This window comes from Lytechinus variegatus, chromosome 12 (assembly GCF_018143015.1).
Source record: "Lytechinus variegatus isolate NC3 chromosome 12, Lvar_3.0, whole genome shotgun sequence".
Taxonomy (NCBI): Eukaryota; Metazoa; Echinodermata; class Echinoidea; order Temnopleuroida; family Toxopneustidae; genus Lytechinus; species Lytechinus variegatus.
In genome coordinates, this window is record NC_054751.1 from 17,782,382 (window position 1) to 17,790,929 (window position 8,548).

The 8,548-nt window shown below is 38.8% G+C and overlaps 1 protein-coding gene across 2 annotated transcripts in view; it reads right to left on the reverse strand.

The window, feature by feature from the left end:
- LOC121424965 (tudor domain-containing protein 1-like) overlaps nt 1–7,739 on the reverse strand; it is a 48,822-nt gene extending 41,083 nt beyond the window's left edge. Inside the window, exon 1 of one of the 2 annotated variants that reach the window (XM_041620863.1) lies at nt 7,663–7,739. The gene's annotated coding sequence lies outside the window, so the exon portion shown is untranslated. The remainder of the gene's footprint in view (nt 1–7,662) is intronic. The other variant, XM_041620864.1, reaches the window with a different exon arrangement.
- Between the last annotated feature and the right edge of the window lie 809 nt (nt 7,740–8,548).

Below are 8,548 nucleotides of genomic sequence, written 5' to 3' on the forward strand. Positions count from 1 at the left end.
TTTCAATAATCGAATAAAGTCCATTTGGCTTCTTGCATCCATTGGACTTTATCTGTGAGATCATCAAAATTATTTCCAACATATTTTTCAAAGGCAGTCAAGTGAATGTACAAATTACATGGTGTATGGTGGGTTAGCATAGAGTATTTCAACTGAGCATAAGTCTAATTTCCTTAAAGTATTAAAATTTATATTTTCACACCAAATCATTCATAACATGTTTTCTTAGTATTCTATTTTTAATTCATGTCTGCCCCAAAGTCAAAAGGATTTCCAATTCTATATGACGCCAATCAGATAGAGTTTAGTTTAGTATGATTCAATTAGGGGAAAAAATTGATGTTAATTTTCAAATGAGATGATTATTCTTCCATGGAAAAAAGTGATGTAAGTTTTTATGCCAGTAAAATCCATGAAAGAGAAATGACCATCTAACAAAATAATCATAATGAAAGGCACATTGAACAAGGCTGATCCATCAGTTGTGAGCAAAAATAGTTTCGCTTATATTTCACAAAACAGTTAACCCCGGTATGCAATTGCACGACTCAGTGATATGCAAACAAGAGTCCATGATATCCCTCACTATTTTCATTTTTAAATCATAATTAATAACCATGTACACATTATACATGTAGTTTCGCTCATTTCCAATTATTTGAGGAAACATCGCTGAGAATCACGAAACTTTCTCTTTTCTTCCCCCCCCCTCCCCCTCTTCTCAGTGGTCCACATCCTCCATCCTCTTGATCTTTCATCTTTAAAAAAGGCTAGGCTGACCATCAGGCAACTGTGTACTCTACCTACAGTTCCAACAGATTCGGTCACAGGATTTTCCTGAATGCACTCACCGCAGGTGTCCCCTTCATATCCTACTGGAAACAGATCATCGCTTGCCCACCAGCCTCTCTGGCTCTGAGCATCAACTACCCCACCTGGGAAAAGACTGTGCCACTACACGATTTTCAAGAAACAAGACACTGGCCTGGCTGATGCCATCCAGGAAAAGCACATTCTTTGCTTTTTGGAAGCTTTGTTCAATTCTCCCAAGCAAAAGCAGACTGTTCGCCCCTGGACTACCTCCACACCTTTTGCTGCAAGACTCCGCTCCCAACTCCTGACAGAACGCCTACCCAATACAACACAGGCTGAATTTTAGGCTTGGTCTCCAAGCACCACCTGTAGACTTGAAAAGACGACAAAAGCTCCAACCACTTTCTTGCATCTTGTCCAATCCTTGACTCCAAACAACCTGAATTCATTTAGCATGTTCTATCCCCGTTTCATCTTACATCAGTTACCCAAGCTTTCACCACTACTGGGACCTGTTGTAACTTTGTCATTATGGCAACTACATGTACCATGGCAACAGGACAAAATCAAGGTTACCATGGTAGTTGCCATAATGGCAAATTTACAACAGTATTAACTCTTTATGAAACGGGCCCCAGATCTGACCGGACTCACATCCTTACCCATCTGCTACTCTTGCTGCTGACGTAAAAACCCACTGCCTCAGATACATTAAAAAAAAAAAATCTTTAGACAAACTTCCAAGTCAATAACCAAACTGAGATAACTGCTCATCTTCGAATATCGGGGAAACAACAGATGAGATGAAGTGCAAATGGTGGAAATATCATCAGACATATTTCATGTTGCTTGACTTTGCCTAGCCCTAGTGTTTGTTTTTTTTTCTTTTTCTTGGCATTTCTCACCATCTCATATGAAAGTGCCAAGGCAAGTAACTTACCCGACCCATGGCATGGGCCTAGACCAAAAGCTTCGGTTGCTGTTATGTTGGTTGTTCGCTTGAACTCCGTTGGCTTCATTCACCAAAATACAGAGACCGAAGGTTCTAGCTCGATCTGTACAGGGGACTCGATGGACATTTGTTTATGTATTAAGTTAGGATAAAAAAACGGAAGTTGCGCATCAGCCGAAGTCACTGTTTTTTCCTCTTTCTGGTGCATTTTAGGCCCAACCGGAATAATATCAATAATCTTTTATTTGGTAGGCCTTCAGTTCTTTTTATATATTTTTACCAAGTAAAGACAAAAATCAATCCTGTCGGGGGGATTTTGCATTGCTAACCGAGTAACCCCCACATTGTGGCTGCACGGTAGCGAGCCGTCTGTGTACAAGGAGAAATTGAAAAAAAAAATTTAATGTTTAAAAAAACTCCATGAAACAGATGGCTGCCAGCTGTCTAGGCATGGGCCATGCCCATATAGTCAGGTCCAGATTTGAGAAAAGTAGACTCCCTTAGGCAAATCGTGTTAATGCTGAATTGAGAAGTGCGTTAACATAATTTGAGGGCGCCGAGTCCAAATTTGCTGTTTGCCAACCTTGATTTTGATGTTAAAATCCTTAAATTGGCAAAAACAAAATGGCCGCCATTCTACACCAATTTTTACTCTATTCTGATCCCCAAAACTTGTAACAAAAATGTTTTTCAACGGTTTTTGTTACTATTTGATCTAAAAAAATAACATACTAAAAATCCACCAATATCCGTATCCAGGAAAGTGGTTATTTTTAAGATGGCGTCTAAGATGGCCGCCATTAACTGAAAATTATAATAACCGGCGCTTTATCTACCCAAGACACCTTTTTCGGTGCATACATGTATTCAATGTTGGAGGGCAAAAAAGGAAAGAGTGAACATAAGCACTCCAGGGTACCTGAAAATCCAAGATTGCGTAAAAATGGCTGCCATGGCCTAAAAATTCATAATTCATCTTTTACGTATTTTAGTGTCTTTTATTTGGGTTGTATTCATTGGTGATTTCAAGGGTCAAGAAGTAAACTGGGACAAGTTACAAGGACAGTCAACAGTCCACTATGTCCAAAAATCCAAGATGGCTTTCAAAATTGGAGTCTAAAATAGCTGTTGTTATCTAAAAACCCCCAAACCCGACATAGTTTAATACCTGCCTTGGGCATATGATGTTGGTGTCTAACCCATGGTTTAATGGGTCAAGAAATACGTTGGGACAAGCAAAAAAGACAGTCTATGGTCCTCCATGTCCAAAAATCCACGATGGTTTGGAAAAAATGGAGTATAAAATGTCTGTCGTTAATTACAAACTGACACAGTTTGTTTCATAACCGCCTGGACATGATTTTTTTAGCATAACGCATGGTTTAAAGGGTCAAGTATTAGATTGGGACAAGTTATAAGGACAGTTAGTGGTTCCATTATGTCCAAAAATCCATAATGGCTTCCAAAAATGGAGTCTATATAGGCCGTCCTCACCGAAAAACTGACATAGTTTGTTTAGTATCAGCCAGGGGTATATGATTTTGGTGTTTAACCCATGGTTTAAAGGGTCAAGTAATAATTAGGACAAGTTACAAGGACAGTCAGAGGTCCAGCATGTCCAAGAATCCGAAAAGGCTTCCAAAATTGGAGTCTAAAATGGCTATTGTTACCTAAAAACTGTCATAGTGTGTTTAATATCCGCCAGGGGTATATGATTATGTTGTCTAACCACTGGTTTAAATGGTCAAGTAATACATTAGGAAAAGTTACAAGGGCAATCAATGGTCCTGTATGTCTAAAAATCCAAGATGGCTTCCAATTAAGGAGTCTAAAATGGCTGCTGATACTCAAAAATTGACATAATCTATTTAAAATCCATTTGGGAAATATGATGTTGGTGTCTACACTATGGTTTCAAGGGTTGAATAATACTTTTGGATTAGTTACAATGGTATGAAGTGGTCCATTTTGCCTATTATTTAAAGTTGGCTTTCAAAGTGAGTCTTAAAAGACTTCCATCAGCTAAACATAGTCATAATTAGGTGAACAAAATCTACACTACATGTATTGTGGTTTGAAGGCTGAAATAATAAATCGGAACAAATAAAAAAGATGGTCAGTTTCCTTTTCGTCGTAAAAAGTCCAAAGCGACTTCTAAAATTGCGTGAAAATGACTGCTGTCCCCTAATCATGAAACCATAGGATAGTCCTGAGCACAAAAATGACGTGTCTTGAAATACTTATCAGTGAATTATGGAAATTTTTAGGTGAAAGTGTACCTTATTTTTTAAAGTTTGTTTTTGGATGTTTACTTATTGTTGCACCACCACCTAATTATGTCACTAATTCTTGTAAAACATATTTTCATGAGTCTTAGAAACAGAGACACCAAAATAGTGGCACTAGATGGGATATGAAGTATTGTCATTTTTGTAATAATGGTGGCCAATTTGAATGTAATTTTTGGAGCGTTCTTCAATTTTTTGACAAAATGGACAACAGTGGTTCCCTGTAATCTGTCTTCACCTATATCATATGACCCTTGAAATCATGAGAAAGGCACAAAAATGTTCTTACATTGGAGGTAGATAGTATATGAACCTTGCAGCCAGATTTTTAAGAAATAGCAACTATTTTTTAAGCCATCATTTTTTTTTTTTGGGGGGGGCAAAACTGCACCACTGATAAACCTTGAAATTTTTCCAATGTAATTTTTCCCTTTGGAATCATGATTTTTTATATGTTTTATTTTATTCTCGGTAGACCCCAAAGTTATTTCTACCAGGTGGATATTATATGAATTTGGACCATTTCAAAGTTACAACGTCCATTATAGACGCCATTTTGGAAGGTAATCTTGGATTCTCTGACACACTCACTGACTATCTTGTAAACATGTCCTGATTCATTATTTGCCTTGAAAGCTTTTTGATGATTTTGATTTTGAGGATTTACTTTATTTTTGGAGTTGATGGTACAACGACTGCCGTTGTGGACGCTATGTTGGATTTCCAGGTAACCTTGACAACGTTTTGTAACTATAACCTGTGTCAATAGACTTTGTTTAATCCTAACATGCCTAAGTTTCATAAAATAGACATCTAAACCCTAAAAGTGATGAAATTTCAAAAACTTAACCTCGGTTAAGATTTGATGTTGACTTCGCCGCCGCCGTCGGAAAAGCGACGTCCATGTCTTGCTTCTGCTATGCAGGCGAGGAAAAAATGGCGGACACGTTAAAGATATCCAATGTGAATATGCCAGCATCGCCCCCAAATTATCAAACATTTTGCCATATTATTTATCAAATCAGCAGCTGTGAATCATGGCAGCCATCTTGGAATTAAAGATGGCTGACGAATCAATCGGACACATTATGTTTGCAACCCTGGGTATCAAAAACGACGCATAGATCCCAACTTTTTAAATATAATCACCCATAAAAATCGTTTAATATGGGAAACTGCATTAAAAATGCCGCCATTTTGTTTTTTGCCGATTTGAGGATGAAAACGTCGGAATCAAGTTTGGCAAACAGCATTTTTGGGTTCAGCACCCCTGAATTACCTTAAAACAATTGATAAATCAGCATTAACACAAAATGCCTAAAGCACTTTTTCTGAGCACATTTTTTAAAATCTGGACCTGACTAATAGTGGACTTGATGCCTATCTTTTTTTCTCTTATTTTAGTCTTGAGTCCTCGTCTTTACTATTTTCTGGACTGTAGAGTATCCTACAGTAATGACTATGTTAATTATTGGCAGTGTATACAGCCACACGCGTGTGTCTTTACCATCCAGCCACACGCGTGTGGTTATATCCAGAACACCTATCTGTGGATACCGCCACACGCCGCCAGTAATAACAGTAAAACGCGTATGTAGGTCTGACCGTCTATATCACGATCAAAATAACCTCATTTCTTCATTAAATTCTTACATTCTAAACCACTCTGATTTCTTTAAATCGTTTCAATTTCATTCTCACCGTCTTCTTTCCTTGCTTTTCTTGTCTTGTTACAAACGGTCGTCTGTTTAACAGCAAATTCTCTTTTTCTACTTGTGTCGATTCTGGCTTCCTTCGCGGTGGCAGACCCATACAGCGTTAGCGCAGCGCAGTAGTATATATACACAGTTTGGGTTTCGTACGTACGCACGTACGCGCACATAGCCTAGAGTCAGTAGAGAATCGACACAAGTAGAAAAAGTGTGGAAATTTGCTATTTAACAGGCGGCCTTTTGTAACAAGACAAGAAAAGCAAGGAAAGAAGATGGTGAGAATGAAATTGAAACGATTTAAAGAAATCAGAGTGGTTTAGAATGTAAGAATTTAATGAAGAAATGAGGTTATTTTGATCGTGATATAGACGGTCAGACCTACATACGCGTTTTACTGTTATTACTGGCGGCATGTGGCGCTATCAACAGATAGGTGTTCTGGATGTAACCACACGCGTGTGGCTGGATGGTAAAGACACACGCGTGTGGCTGTATACACTGCCAATTATTTTATAGGCCTAGATCCTAATTGTAATTCAATTGTCAAAACAGGTTTTTGAGCATCTAAAATTAGACCTCGACCTTGGCCTATTAATTTCAAGTGTAAAGTTATTTTTAATATTATTTCATTAATAAACAGTTTTCAAAGAATATCAGCCATGTGCCTGGCAAATATCAGTCCGATTATTGAATACACTACTACATCTCATCTAGTACATGTAGGGGAAGGCGGGGTAAGTTGTGACAGTTTTTGCTTTTTGCATGTTAGAATTGATATGATTAATAATCTTGTCAAAATAAGTACCTTGCCTTGAAATTTAATTCTTCTGAAATATTTTCCACCTATATATAACTTTCTATCCCCACACTGAAAGTCATCGTGACCTTTGAAAAAAACGATGTCAAATGGCTCAACTTGCCCCATATATGGGGTAAGTTTGAGCCACCTTCTGGGGTAAGTTGAGCCACAAACACTATGTACAAAATGTATGAGGGAGAACCAGCATGTCAATTTTTTGTTTAAAGTCTTTCCACTTGCTAATCTCTATAAATACTAACATCCTTAAAAAGGAAAAGAGCAGTCATGTAAATTTGCTCCTTTCAGCCAGCATTTCAATCGATTTTTATGGTTTGTTTGTTTTTTAAGATACATTACCATAGGAATTACCATGGCTCAACTTACCCCTTGCTGTTTGGCTCAACTTACCCCAGTCCGAACTTAGTGCGATAATTTTGTATCCACACATTTATTATGCATCCATCATATAAAAGACTATGACAAGAATGAAGATCCATACCTGGACTAATAATGTTGTTATCATGTCTTTATTATATTTAAAGACGTGTGTGTTTATGAAGCACTTATCTATTTCACACTCTTTTTTACTTTTTTGGCTGAAATTCATATTTTTCCCTCTAAAAAACTACTTTTTGTTTCAAAGTTGAAAACAATATGGTGGGGTTAGGGGTTATGCTATGGGTCATCAATACATGACACCACCACAATGTCTGACTCATTCATTATTGGCCTGGGGCTGGTGGCTCAACTTGCCCCTATGCTCAACTTACCCCGCCTTCCCCTATACATCACATGCACTCTCATTTACACACGACGTGTTGACTGTTGGTTAACTCATTAGCACGAGCACGTGGCCTCCATACAGACAGTGAATGGACATCGACTTGTCAACAACAGCACACTCACACAGTCACAGACAGGCTAAAAAAACATCGTGCGGATCGCTCATAGACATGCCATTTGCACACATTTCAAGGCATGACAGCTACCAATCATTACTGCACAGCTTACAATAATCAAATCATAGAAAACCTGAAAAATATATGCCTTCCAGCCTAAAAAAATGCATTATTCTGCATAAATATTCAGTTCACGTACCTTGTATGTTGTAGAACCTGACCTGCATGCTGCACCCACACGCAATAATTATAATATCCCAACGCGCCGCCGATATAGCTAGCTAGCTAGCTCGCGGCCGGCCGTATATTACCCGTGCAGTCAAAATGCCGACCTGGGGATTGGGTGTCTACAGCGCCTGCGCAGGCCGGAGCTAAAGGTGGGGGTCGGGGAGGGGGTAAATCTTTAATTAGAAAAAACAAAACAGGGGAGCGTTTCATTCCTATTAACATTTTCCATTTTCGCCCAACAAGTTGTTAGTTCTTAAACTTTCCTAGATTTTAATTGGGAAGTTGAGAAGCACTGTCGAATAAAATGCCATGTTCCCCCGAGTCGAAAGGTAATCCCAGAAAAAAAGTAGTCTCGAGAATACTGGTGTATTATGTAAAGATGGGGGTTGACCTCCAAATAATTTGACGGTCAAAAAAGGAGAAAAGGCGGAACCAATAATAATAGCCAATTTCATAGAGCGCTTTTCCGGCGCTTTTCCCAGATTGGCACAAAGCGCGTTACAGCATATTATTACCCCGGCATTGGATTCATTTCAATCAAGCACGAAAAGTGCACAATTTCCACTCCCTGGGGGAGCATTCCTTGCATTCGTCGTGCAGCCACATTTTGGCGCTGGCGAAATCAAACATACATTATCTTTCGCATCCTAGCTACCGGGTACCCTTAGCACCTTGGTCGAGACCGGGGTCGAGAGTGACAAAGTGTGGATTAACGCCTCGCCAAAGGACGCTAGACGACGGTGGGACTCGAACACAAGACCCTCTTTTTACAAAGCAAGAGTCAGAACCACTACACCACGGCTCTTCCACATGGAGAGGAAAAGGGACTATTTTGTCAAAATCTGTCACAAGATTAG